The 12,689-nt window shown below is 39.7% G+C and overlaps 1 protein-coding gene across 8 annotated transcripts in view; it reads left to right on the top strand.

Moving 5' to 3' along the window:
• The first annotated feature begins 2,727 nt into the window (after positions 1-2,727).
• The window catches only part of PTPN4 (protein tyrosine phosphatase non-receptor type 4), a 218,024-nt gene continuing 208,062 nt past the window's right edge, over positions 2,728-12,689 (top strand). For 4 of the 8 annotated variants that reach the window (XM_066346563.1, XM_066346560.1, XM_066346561.1 and 1 more), the window contains exon 1: positions 2,731-3,412. The gene's annotated coding sequence lies outside the window, so the exon portion shown is untranslated. Of the gene's footprint in view, positions 3,413-12,689 lie in introns of all 8 variants that reach the window. The other 4 variants (XR_010746663.1, XM_066346559.1, XM_066346564.1 and 1 more) reach the window with 4 other exon arrangements.

The following is a 12,689-nucleotide window of genomic DNA, read 5'->3' as shown; positions in this document are numbered from 1 at the left end:
CAGATGGGCGCTTCTCCTGTGTGCCCTGGCCAGGAATCGAACCCAGGACTTCTGCACGCCAGGCCGAGGCTCTACCACTTAGCCAACCGGCCAGGGCTACTGTACAGGTTTTTAAAAGCATGCTTATATCCCACTTAATTATCTCAGTATTCTTCTCTATTAGAATTTCTGTGAAACTTTTGTATAATGTGCCACAAGAACACTTGACCTTCACTTAGAACACTGTCATCTCCATAAGAAGTATTGTATTCTTTTCTCATTAGCCCTCCCAAAATTAAAGTTATAGTTGTTGGTGCCAAATACAAAATTAGTGGCTGTGTTTGATTATAAGGTGGTCATCAAAATGATTCAGAACAGGTATACAGTATATTAATTTTCTAAAAATTTTAATTTAAATAAGAGCAAAATTTACATAACTTGCAATGTATATGATCCCAGTTATGTAAAATGTCCAGAGTAGGCAAATCCATAGATAGAAAGTAAATTAGTGGTTGTCAGGGGCCAGGGGGAGAAGGGAATGGAGAGTGACTACTAATTGTTATGAATTTCAATTCCTTGAGTAAAATGTCATCTGGAATTAGCTAGTGGTGATGGCTGCACAACTCTGTAAATATACTATAAAGTATTGAATTGTACACTTAAAATGGGAAAATAATATGTGAATTATAGCTCAAGTTTTAAAAAGTGACTTCACACCTGACTGGTGTTGACACACCAGTGGATAGAGCATCGACCTGGGACTCTGAGGTCCCAGGTTTGAAACCCTGAGGTTGCCAGCTTGAGCACAGGCTCATCTGGCTTGAGCATGGGGTCACCAGCTTGAGCGTGGGAATCATGATCCCAAGGTTGCTGGCTTGATTCCAAAGGTAGCTGGTTGAAGCCCAAGGTTGCTGGCTTGAGCAAGGTCTCACTGGATTGGCTTGATCTTCCTGGTCAAGGTATGTATGAGAAGCAACTAAACATCTGTCTCCCTTCCTGTCTCTCTCTCTCTCTCTCAAAAAAAAGTGACTTTACTTTTCCTAAAGAGTAGTATATGGATATGAGGCTTACATTTATTTATCTAAAGGGTTGATCCTATAGAGTTTCCCAAAACAAAGGGTGTCTCCCATCAGCCCCTCCAATATTGAGACTACAGTTGTAATTTACATTACAACTCAGATTCGTATTTGTATAAAAGGTCATAGTGGTTTATGGATGAGGGTGAGAGGAATAGGTTGGAGAGGGAAGGTCTGGAGATAGGAAGATTAGTTGGGGGACTAGCAACAAGGCTCAACAAAGCATCAACAAGAACAAACCTAGAGCAGACCAGTATCACCCAGAGACAGCAACCTACCTGATTGAAGTTCAGGAAGAGCCTGCTCTGTCCCAAGTACCTTCCTGAAATCCCACCAATTAGAGATTTAGGCATTTCATTATTTCCACAAACTTCTTTGACACCAGGCAGTGTCATCAGGCATTAAAGAGGATGCAGAGATAATTAGGATAAGGTCCTTGCCATCAAGTATCTTACAATATAGTAATGGTGATAAGACTCACACAGGAATGAATATCATATCATAAAGTGTACACTGTGATATGAAAAAAAGGGAGATCAAACCTAGAACTATCAATGTGAAAGGAGGAAGAAATTACTTCTTACTTCTGATGGAAGTTCAATGTAATCTGTTGTTGGAGGTAGGTGAAGATGAAGTGAAGAGCACTTTAGTGGAGGGAATAGCATGAACAAACACAGAGAAAATGAGCGCTAGAGAGAGAAAAGCATATTTAAGGAAGGATGAATGGACACGGGCTGGAACTAAGTTCTGGGAAGGAAAGTAAGTAGAAGAGCTAAAACAGGAAAAATATGGACTGATAAGTTGTCTTTATAAAATGGAAAAACGGAAGGGAGGTGCGAAGGAGAAGAGGGTCAATAGAAAGTGCTGTCTTTCACAGATTTATATCAATTTGCAAGATTTCACCTTGCAAGAACCACACCTGATTAGTAAATAGGCATTTCGTTAGCTTGGAGGTAAAGTGTTGAAAGACTGCTTGTATGAAGGCTAGCTCTGGTGAGAGGCTGAAGCTAACAGCTAAAAAAACAAAAGGCGTTCCACGACAGGAAAGTGCACTGACAAAAAAAAAAAAAAAAAAAAGGCAAAAGGACATGAGCTGGTTCCCAAATCCCTCCTCCCATCACTTCAGCTGAACTCACCTAGCCCGTAGGCATCTGCAACTGTCTTACCACCACCGGTTGTGTCATCAATGAAATACCAGAATGCACCTGGAAAAAACCCTGGCATGATAACATAAAATTCATAAGCGTTATTATAATGAATTCAGTTTTACAAAAGCACACGGTTCCTGGCACACAGAAGACCCCCAAACATATTTTACAAATAAACATTTGCTCTTTGTTTTTGAGGCTATATTTAGGAGAGTAAATTATTCAAACTGAATCCTAAAATTTATATCCTCTATTAGCACTTAAGCTGGAAGGACCTAGGCCAAAGGGTTGGTTTTCTCCTTTAAAACTTAAGTTTCTTGCCCCTCCGTCCGTTCCCTTAGGTCAGTAGATCCAGCTAGGGACGATGTTCTAACAATCAATCATTGCGGGACCGTGGGGCGGAGCCACAGCACTCCACCTCCTCCTCCAGCCCTCCCTCTTGGACCCACCCAAGTCTGGCCTCCCTCGCACCTGCGTGTCCTCCGGCGCACTAGCTGGTGCAACCTCTCCGGCACTAGCGGGGAAGGGGTTTGGCATCACCTCTCGCGAGACTGCCTCCTGCCGCTGCCGCCGTTGCACCGGGTTGCTGACAGACGGTGTCTGCGCAGCCGCCATGTTCGGTTGCTATGCTGTGGCCTGGGAGACGGGGTGTGTTTGAGGGAGGAGGAGGAGACCAAGGAGGAGGAGAAGGAAAAGGAAGAGGAGAAAAAAGAGGAGGAGGAGGAGGAAAAGGGGGCGGTGACGGAGCGCCTTTGGCCCTCACAAACACAAACGCTGCCCGTTTTTCCGCTCCGCGCGAACCCCCACATTGTTTCCGCTAGACTCCTGGGTCCCCAGGGGTTGAATTCCGGGCCTGAGCCGGAGAGGGGAGAGACTTGGCTTTGGCCGGAGGGTCGGAGGCTAGAGGCCAGGCCCCTTCCCGGGGCTCCCTTCCCCCACGACACCCGTGGGGGTGTGGATTAGCTCATCCCCGCAGGGAGGTGGGAGCGCGCCGGCCGCCCGCCTCCCTCGTCTCCCCGCGGCGCGGGCTCGCGGCAGCCCCGCAGAATGAGGCGGTGCCGGCGGCTCCGGGCACTGGTGCGGCCGCTGCGGCGGCGACTGCTGGGCGGGCGCTGAGGGAGCCTCCGGGAGCGGCGCCCGCTTCTCGCCCTCGCCCTGGGCCTCGAGGCTTTTCTCCTCCAGCCGGGGGGACGCGGCTGTGATACGAAGGTAAGAGGCTGCCGGGTGTCCGCTGGCCTCCTGGCCCTGCGCGCTGTACGGGAGGCTGTCACCTGGGGCGGGGGAGGAGAGCCAGCTAGGGGAAGCCGGAGGGATGGGGTTGATTTAAAAGGAAGGAGGGGAAATGATGCTCTTCCCCGCCCCATCCCTCTTTCCCGGACTGTGTTCACGAAGCTCCCGGGGCTAAGAGTTGGAATCTCTGTTATGGGTGAGCGAAACAAGGGATGGCATTGGTGCGGAGTTGGAATGTTCCCCAGGACCTAAACTCGAAGTCAGGCTAGAATCTTCTGAGTTTTCCATTGCTGATGGGATTTTATTTTTGTTGGTTCATATGAGTGCCGCCTGCATGCTGCATGGGCAGACTGTCCCTACCATTGAAGTTCTAAGCCTCTAATCATTAGAGTCTAATGATTCCATCAATATATACTTGTATTTAAGAATATGTAGTTGGAGCGCAAAATCAAACAGAAAACCAAAAAAAGTTGAGATGTAGCTAAATAGACGTACCCATGCGTTTCCCAAGGTTTCCTTAAAATGGAACAGTTTGCAGTTGCACAGATGTATGTCTGTTTACATGTTTCTTGGAAACTTAGCATGGGAGACTTTCCGGGGCTGCATGAAAGTAGTGACACCACTGGCTACCAGGACGATCTGTAGGATTTTTCAAAGTCTTATTCTAGGAGAACTTTCGTATATATATAGTTATACTAACTGCTTTTTTGAATCAAGAAATTGGGAGTAATAGCTAGCTTTATATGACCGATATTAGGCCCAGTTGAAAAAGTTTAAAATATGGTTAAGCCAGTGTACCCGACTTGTAAAAGACGGTTTAAGTAGACAAGAAGACTGCGGAGTAGTAAAACCTAGAGCATTTAATTATCATATTTTTTTATTCTTAAAGTACCTGAGAAAAAGATAATTTTTTCATTTTTTTTTTTAATTGAAGGGGAGACGACATTGAAGTACATGATTACTCAGAGCCCAAATTGTGCTTAGTGGAATAGGGCTAAATAGATCAGTTAAATCTTGAAATTGATGAGTATAAATTTAACTTACAGATTAAAAAAAAAGATGTAAACAAAATTTGTGTATTGTACAGAATATTTTTACTAACTCATAATAAAAGAGTGCAGTCATTTTGTGGACCCCAAAGTTTGGGTCAGAATGAATTTATGCTTCAGTTACCACAAAAAAAATGTTTTTATGTCTCTTAATTTATTTATTTTTCATGGCACACATATCTTTGTTAATATTTTGCTCTGAAACATATGCATGGTCTCGTATGATCTTGGGTAGTTTCTAAGAAGAGAAACATTGTTTTTTTCTGTACATAGGTATATTTGTTATTTAGATCATCTATTTTAAACATTTGGCAAGAGATTTTGAAAACACAAAGACCTGTCACAGTTCTGTAGTTTTTAAATAATACTAATTGAGTAGTTTAATATTAATATTAAGTTAGAAAATCACAGGTTCCTCAAAGCAGTAATGGTAGATGATTTGACTTTCTTATTGCCTGTTTTCTAACCTGCTTAGCTGCTTCTGGGTTGTGTGTATTGAATAGTTTTGGACTGGTGATATTTTTCTTATGTTCTAATTGAAAATCTTTTAAAATGTCCCCACTAACTTTGTTACTTTAAATTTGTGACACCTAATTTCTAATTTAGGCTAGGTTTAAAACCAGCATTGATTGAACACACTTGCTAAAAATACTTTCTGGGTCAGATGTACTCAGAATGCAGCCTCAGGAAAATTTATTTGAACTATTCTACTGTGACCAATGTACACTTCATTATTGTCGAAGGTTTTTTAAAAAACTATACTCTCACAGATTAGATTTCATAAGTTCAGGCATAGAAGTCTAGCTCTTCTTTTAAGTGTGTAAAATATCTTATGTAGTATAATAAAAACCTAAAAAGTTTTTTTAACATATGTGAACTCACATGGATTATTAAATTTTGTGATTTATATATTGAAAATATTTTAGTTTTGTCTATGGAACATATTTTAGTTGTAAAGGACACTGCAATGTTCAGTGTTATCTATTTAGTATTTATGATTTATTCTAAATTCTGTAAGGGAGATCAATGGTCATGTTTTTGAGTAAATTATTTTTAAGGAACAAAATAAGAGACTGCTAGATAATTTCAAGGAGACATTGTTACTGACTTTAATTGAAAGGACTTTTGTTTTTCCCCTCTGAAAGTTAATATGGGCAGTTTTAAAAAATAAGAACGCTTTTAAAAAATATGTAGAAATCATATTTGGTGGAAATTTAATGACTAATGTTTAAAAGTTCTGTAATTGTTTATGATGTAGGAATGTAAAATTGGTAACCTCACTAGAAAGGCAAATTTTGTGACTTTTTGTGGCTAAATGTGAATTATTGCTCCTAAATAAAATTTAGTGTTGGCAGAAATACACTGGTCACAAACTAAGTTGAATTTTGTTGTTTTTCTGGGTAATATGCATATTATGAAGTTTTTTATATGCTATAGTCTAGATTTGTGAAATTTGTCATTTCATTAGATTAAGCTGTGAAGCCTTAAAGATTGATTTCACATTCTGGAAATCTTTTTTGTTTCCCAGGAAAGTACTGTAGAGGGAAGGTATTGTTTTTTCATTTAATATTTCATTAGTAGTATAGATGGTGAGAAGTAATATAATGTATAAATATTGTGGAATCTTCTTTATTAGTGTAGAAGTACAGTGTTTAGGAACACTGTGATATGTTTTCCTTTGCATAATCGGTCACTATAGTCATATTTGAAAAAGAATGGAAAACCATTCTCTTCTACTTCGTTAGAGGCATTTCCCCTCACATTCATTCTTCATTTTATTATTCATAAGTGGAAGCACTGGGAGAGAGGTGCAAATATTTGAAGAAATTGGCAGGAATAGAATGAAAATTAGGTATTGTGGATTATCTTGAGAGGAGGGAAGGTAGTAATATGAGTGAGTTATTGTGTGTGTATTTTAACTAGGAGGTTATATTGAGGAGTAGGAAGAAAAAAGATCCAGAGGGAATTGTTATTGTCTTTTATGTGCCAGTGAAAGGGGCTTTTCATATTATCTCACATAATCACCAAGTACATTTTGTGAGGTAGGTATTATTAATCGCCTGCTTTATGTCTGACTCTGAAGCTTATTCTTTAGATCATGCTGTCCAGTTAAATTTTCTGCATTGATGGAAATACAGTTAAGTCCTCACTTAAAATTATAGATAGCTTCTGTGACTAAGGAAAATGACATAACGAAATTAATTTTACTATAGGTGAACGGACAGAAAAGAGTCAAGTTTATAAGGCATCTCACAAACAAACCAACATTGAACCAGATAACTTTTTTTTTTTCCTGCACTGTCAGATATGGTAGCCATTAACCATGTGTGGCATGGAGCATTGGAAAATGTGACTATTGTGCCTGAGAAACTGAATTTAAAATTGTCTTTAATTTTAACCAGTTTAAATTTAAATACGTAACCAGATGTTACTAGTAGCTACAATATTGGACAGCACAGCTTCAGAGCTAGCTGCCTAGAAAATCTGAGTTTTAATATTGTATCTTCTACTAGTTCATATATGACATTAGGCAAGTTATTTAGTTTTGGGGCTAATCCATGTGCTTCAATTTAATTCATTATGAAAATGAAGAGGTGGTTATAAAGATTATCTCTAGCATCCTTTCTTGCTCTAATCTAAATTTGTGTGATACTTATTAAAATGTGTAGTGGCATTTAATACTCAAAGCACTGTACCTGAAAGACCCTCCGCCCCAATATACTCCCCACTTACATAAAGATTTTTGTTGGGTTCGTCAGTTTCTCTTTTTGATCAGAGTATGTATAAAGTACACATAAAGGATAATGGATTATTTTCCCCAAGTTGTTTGGGGAAATGTTGTATAACCAAAGGCAGTACCTTGGAACAAAGTTTGGATCTTTAAAAACCATATTTCAGCATGCCACCTTCCCATTTAAGAATATGTTACTGTTCCCTGTTGCTGATCAAATTAATTCCAAACTTATCTGCTTGGCCTTGAAGACTTTCTATCAGCTTCATCTCTTCTTGTTTCTCATTCTTGCTTAAAAAGAAAACGCCCTTGTTTTTTCCTCTACCCTTGTTTTCTTAGTTTTAACATTCCTAACTGACTCTAATCCATGTGCCTTCTCTTTAAGTATTCCTTAAATTCACCTTTTTCTGCCTGACCAGGCAGTGGTGCAGTGGCTAGAGCATTGGCCTGGGACACTGAGGACCCAAGTTTGAAACCCGGGGGTCGCTGGCTTGACTGTAGGATCAGAGACAGGACTCCATGGTCTCTGGCTTGAAGCCCAAGATCACTGGCTTGAGCAAGGGGTCACTGGCATCGCTGGAGGTGATCCCCCCACCTCCATCAAGGCATATATAAGAAAGCAATAATGAACAACTAAGGTGCTGCAACTGTGAGGTGATGCTTCTCATCTCTCTTCTTTCCTATCTGTCTGTGTGTGTCTCTCTCTCTCTTAAAAAAATATTCGCCTTTTTCTGAAAGAATGATGCTTAATTTAGTCATAATGACCAGGTTTTGAATCCCGGTAATAAGTACCCTGGGGTTAATATGTGATTGTTTAGATATAGTCAGTTGAGTACCATCCTTCTTAAGTTTTTGTTAACTACTCTGTCTTTAATGAAAATGTAAAAAAATAAATAAGTAAAATGGGGATTGTTTCTTCTGTATTGCCTCATGAGTTTAGATTGTTGCTCATCAATTCTGTTTTAAAAAGTTGCTAATTTTTATATTTTTTTATTTTTTTAAAGATTTTATTTATTTTTAGAGAAGAGAGAAAAACAGAGAGAGAGAGAGAGAGAGAGAGAGAGAGAGAAGGGGGGAGGAGCAGGAAGCATCACCTCCCATATGCACCTTGACCAGGCAAGCCCAGGGTTTTGAACCGGCGACCTCAGTGTTCCAGGTCGACACTTTGTCCACTGCGCCACCACAGGCCAGGCCATATATATGTTTATTAAACATTTGAATGTCTGTTATAGGGCTCGGTGGAATACAGGTAAATAAACTGATTGTTGCCCTTGAGTTTAAATTCTAGGGTATGTCAACAAACAATTATTCAGACTGACAAGTGTAGTAAGATCAGGGGGAAATGAGCAGTAGCATTTGAGCCATGTCTTGAAGGATGAGTTGGAATTGATCTGGGTGGAGAGACCTACATGTACAAAAAGTCAAAAATATGAAAAGATGCCTAGTGTGTTTGGCGAAAGACAAGTTGTCTTGTATATGTCTGTGTCTATGGGTGGCTGTTGGTGTCTGATTTTGTATGTGAATCTGTGTGCCTGTATATGTGTGTTGACTATGTGAGGTTCCTCACTTGGCCTGTGAAGGGGATCATACTAAGACCTTTAGAACAGAGCTTCCCGACTGGTAGGCTATGAGTGGTTTACCACTGTGCTGGAGAGGAAGATACCTGTCAGTCTATGGGACTGGGGCATATTGGAACCCTCAGTATGGTTTCTTTGACCTTGAATAGTGTCCTTGGCTTGTCCCAAGTGTGCTAAAATAATTTCTTTGTTTCCAAGTTGGGAAAAGGATTTGGAAAAGCACTGTTTTATTTTTATTATTTTTTAAAAATTGTATTTATTGATTTTAGAGAGAGAAAGAAGGGGTAGAGTGGAAAGCATCAACTCATAGTACTGTAGTTGCTTCTCATATGTGCTTTGGCCAGGCAAGCCCAGGGTTTCGAACTGGCGACCTCAGCATTCCAGGTCAGTACTTTATCTACTGCATCACCACAGGTTAGTTAGAAAAGCACTGTTTTAGAGGCCCTAAGTATTGGAAAGTTTATGGTACTTGCTTATCGCGGGCATTTCCATAATGTAATAAAAAATAAAGCCAATACCAGATCCTAAAATAAGAATAAAGGAAGTGAAGTCCAAGTTCCTCTCTTCTCTCCAGCTCCTTTCAGTAATTACTACTTCATTGTGGTGTGTGTGTGTGTGTGTAATATCTTTTTGGTGCTCCTGCATTGCTAGTGCCCTACACATGTTTAGTCTGCCTCTTGGAAAATCATTGTTTACATTGGAGAACAATTATAGGTATTTAAATAAAGGGATGACAAGATTATATGTAATCTTTCAAAGGTAAGTCTGGATTTTTAAGATAATGATGCAAGGATATAAGGATGGTGCAAAGATGAAATTAAAATTGGAGCAGAATGACCAGTTAGGATGCTCATGCAGTGGTCTGGTGAAAGATGGCAAAAGCTGGAGAAATGTGCAAATAAAGATGAGGATGTGGTACTAAAACTGAAATTGATTAGGTAGTTTCACTAGAATTGAGAATCCATTTGGATGTAGGGGAAAGAGGAAAAGAGTTGATGATGATGTGAAGATTTTTTTCTTTGGGCAGCTGGTAACAGAAGACCAGATAAGTTTTACTGAGTACTTATAGTAAGCCAGGCATTTTGGTAGGCACCAATGTTGTCATAAGTTCTTACTGGGTTTTAAAAATTATTTATTTTGAAATAATTTTAAACCTACAGAAAAGTTTCAAGAACAACACAAAGAGCACCCAAATTCCCTCCCTTCAACCAGTTAATTTATACTTGAACTATTATTGCAACTTGAAAAAATTTTTAATAACTTTACTTTTTTTTAAAGTACTTTTAGGTTCACAGCAAAATTGAGAAGGTACAGAGATTTCCTGTAAACCCTGTCCCTACACATGAACTTCAACCAAATTTTAACACTGTACTACATAACATATGTAATACGTGTATATACAAGATGAACCTGCAATCTTGTGCTTGGCTTACTGTAGTGGGCTCAGTGAGGCCGTCCTTTCCAGATTCCCAACGACAGAATCTTGATGTCATCTTCGACCCTTCCCCTCTTTCTGCTATAGCTCATTAAATTCTCAGATTTCATTGAAACTACCTGATTATCTCATTTTTATCACTGCTTCCTGCCATTTCGGAGGAATGTGCCGTTTCTAATTGTGTTAAACCTTTTCTGAACCTCATTGGACTCATGAGAGTGGGCAAGCACAAGTTGCAGACATGATGGCTATCATATGCAACTGTTTTGAACTGCTGGTCTATTGATTGGTTCCAGTCTGCCAGAAATTTCATGCTGGTCTGCAAAAGAGTTAACCACTCTGATGTTGTATGAAGATTATAGACCCAGTGAGTGATCTTACTTGAATTTGCTTATGCTCAGGGTGATTTCTGTGTTAGCGGTCCCTGAAATAATTCTCCTATTTTCACTGGTCCCCAAGTGTAAAAAGGTTGAAAACCACTGATCTAGTATATGTTTACCAAAACGTGGACAGTCCCTTATCTCTTATGTAACCACCAAATCAGGAAGTCAACATTGATACAACACTATCTTGAGATCCCCAGATGCCATTCAAAATTTTCCAGCTGTCCCAACAGTGTCTCTTTTTTGGTCTAGGATTCAATGCAGGATCACACATTGCATTTAATATTAATATCTCTTTCACCTCCTTCAGTTTGAAATAGTTCCTCAGTATTTCTCTGTATTTTATGACCTTGAATTTTTTTGGTCTGTTAGATCAGTGGTCCCCAACCCCCGGGCCGCAGACCGGTACCGATCCGTGGACCATTTGGTACCAGTCTGCAGAGAAAGAATAAATAACATATTATTTCCGTTTTATTTATATTTAAGTCTGAACGATGTTTTATTTTTTAAAAATGACCAGATTCCCTCTGTTACATCCAAGACTCACTCTTGACGCTTGTCTCAGTCACGTGATAAATTTATCCGTCCCACCCTAAAGGCCCGTCTGTGAAAATATTTTCTGACATTAAACCGGTCTGTGACCCAAAAACGGTTGGGGACCACTGTGTTAGATGTACCTTCTTTCTATCCAGTGGATAGGAATTACTGAAGTACTGAAAGCATTGATGGTAAGAATATCATAGAATGATGTGCTATTTTTTCAGTATTATTAGAAGATATACAGTGTTATTTAACCTTGAACCCTGGTGATACTTAACCTTGAGCACCATGTTAAGTTCATGTCTATTGTTAAGTCATAATCTTTCCTTTTGTAAAATGGTAACTTTTGAGGGATGACCTCCAAGACTGCCAGTGTTCTGTTCCTCATCAAACAAACCTCTCTCCACCAGTCTTTGGATCCACCTATATCTTTTGCCTGAATCAATCACTACTATGAAGGTTTCCATCTGCATTTATTAGTTGATTTTCTACTGAAAACAGATGTTTCTCTTTCCCCCATGCAGTCATTCATTTATTTACCTCAGTATGTACTCATGGATTTCTGTTCTTACTCAGTGGGTTTTATTGTCATATTTTATTTTATTTTGTCACTCAAACTGTCCTAGATTTGGCTAGTGGGAGCCCTTTTAGATGGCTCCTGTGTCTTTCTAACATTTCCTCATGCTTTGAGTACTGTATTTCCTTACTTCTGGCACAACAAAATATTCCAGATTTATTTTGTACTTTTCCTGTCCCAGCTCTGGAGACATGCATTTTTTCAAGGAATCTTAATTTCTTTTAGTGGAGGTGTATTTAGAAGTGAAGATTTGGATGCCTAGTTTGCTCATTTCTGCTGGGTGTCATTACTTCTTGGGTGGAGAGAGCTAGGTATATAGGTACACATCTAAACCTCTTCTGATATCTAGGTATATGTATTGAATATTTTATTTTATTTTATTATTTTTATTTATTTTTTTTACAGAGGCAGAGATAGACAGGGACAGACAGACAGGAACGGAGAGAGATGAGAAGCATCAATTATTAGTTTCTCGTTGCGTGTTGCGACTTCTTAGTTGTTCATTGATTGCTTTCTCATATGTGCCTTGACCGTGGGCCTTCAGCAGACTGAGTAACCCCTTGCTGGAGCCAGCGACCTTGGGTCCAAGCCGGTGAGCTTTTTGCTCAAACCAGATGAGCCCGCACTCAAGCTGCCGACCTTGGGGTCTCGAACCTGGGTCCTTCCGCATCCCAGTCTGATGCTCTATCTACTGCACCACCGCCTGGTCAGGCTAGGTATATGTATTTTAAAAGTTTACACTGATATGTCCAATTCTAGTTTAACACTTCAGGGTTCTTTCTAGTCTTACCCTTTCTATATTTATAAATACCTTCTCCAGCAGTGAGAAATCGGCTCCTATTATTCTCAGTATATTTACTTATTTGCTCCCACCTTTTGTATGTGTCTGTCTCCCAACCCCAGACTAGTTGTCTCTTGTCTGCCACCTCTGAGGCCTATGACACAGGGTCCTCAGGGATGCTTT

The sequence above is a fragment of the Saccopteryx leptura genome, chromosome 7 (assembly GCF_036850995.1).
Source record: "Saccopteryx leptura isolate mSacLep1 chromosome 7, mSacLep1_pri_phased_curated, whole genome shotgun sequence".
Taxonomy (NCBI): Eukaryota; Metazoa; Chordata; class Mammalia; order Chiroptera; family Emballonuridae; genus Saccopteryx; species Saccopteryx leptura.
This window is presented reverse-complemented; position numbering and strand designations above follow the sequence as displayed.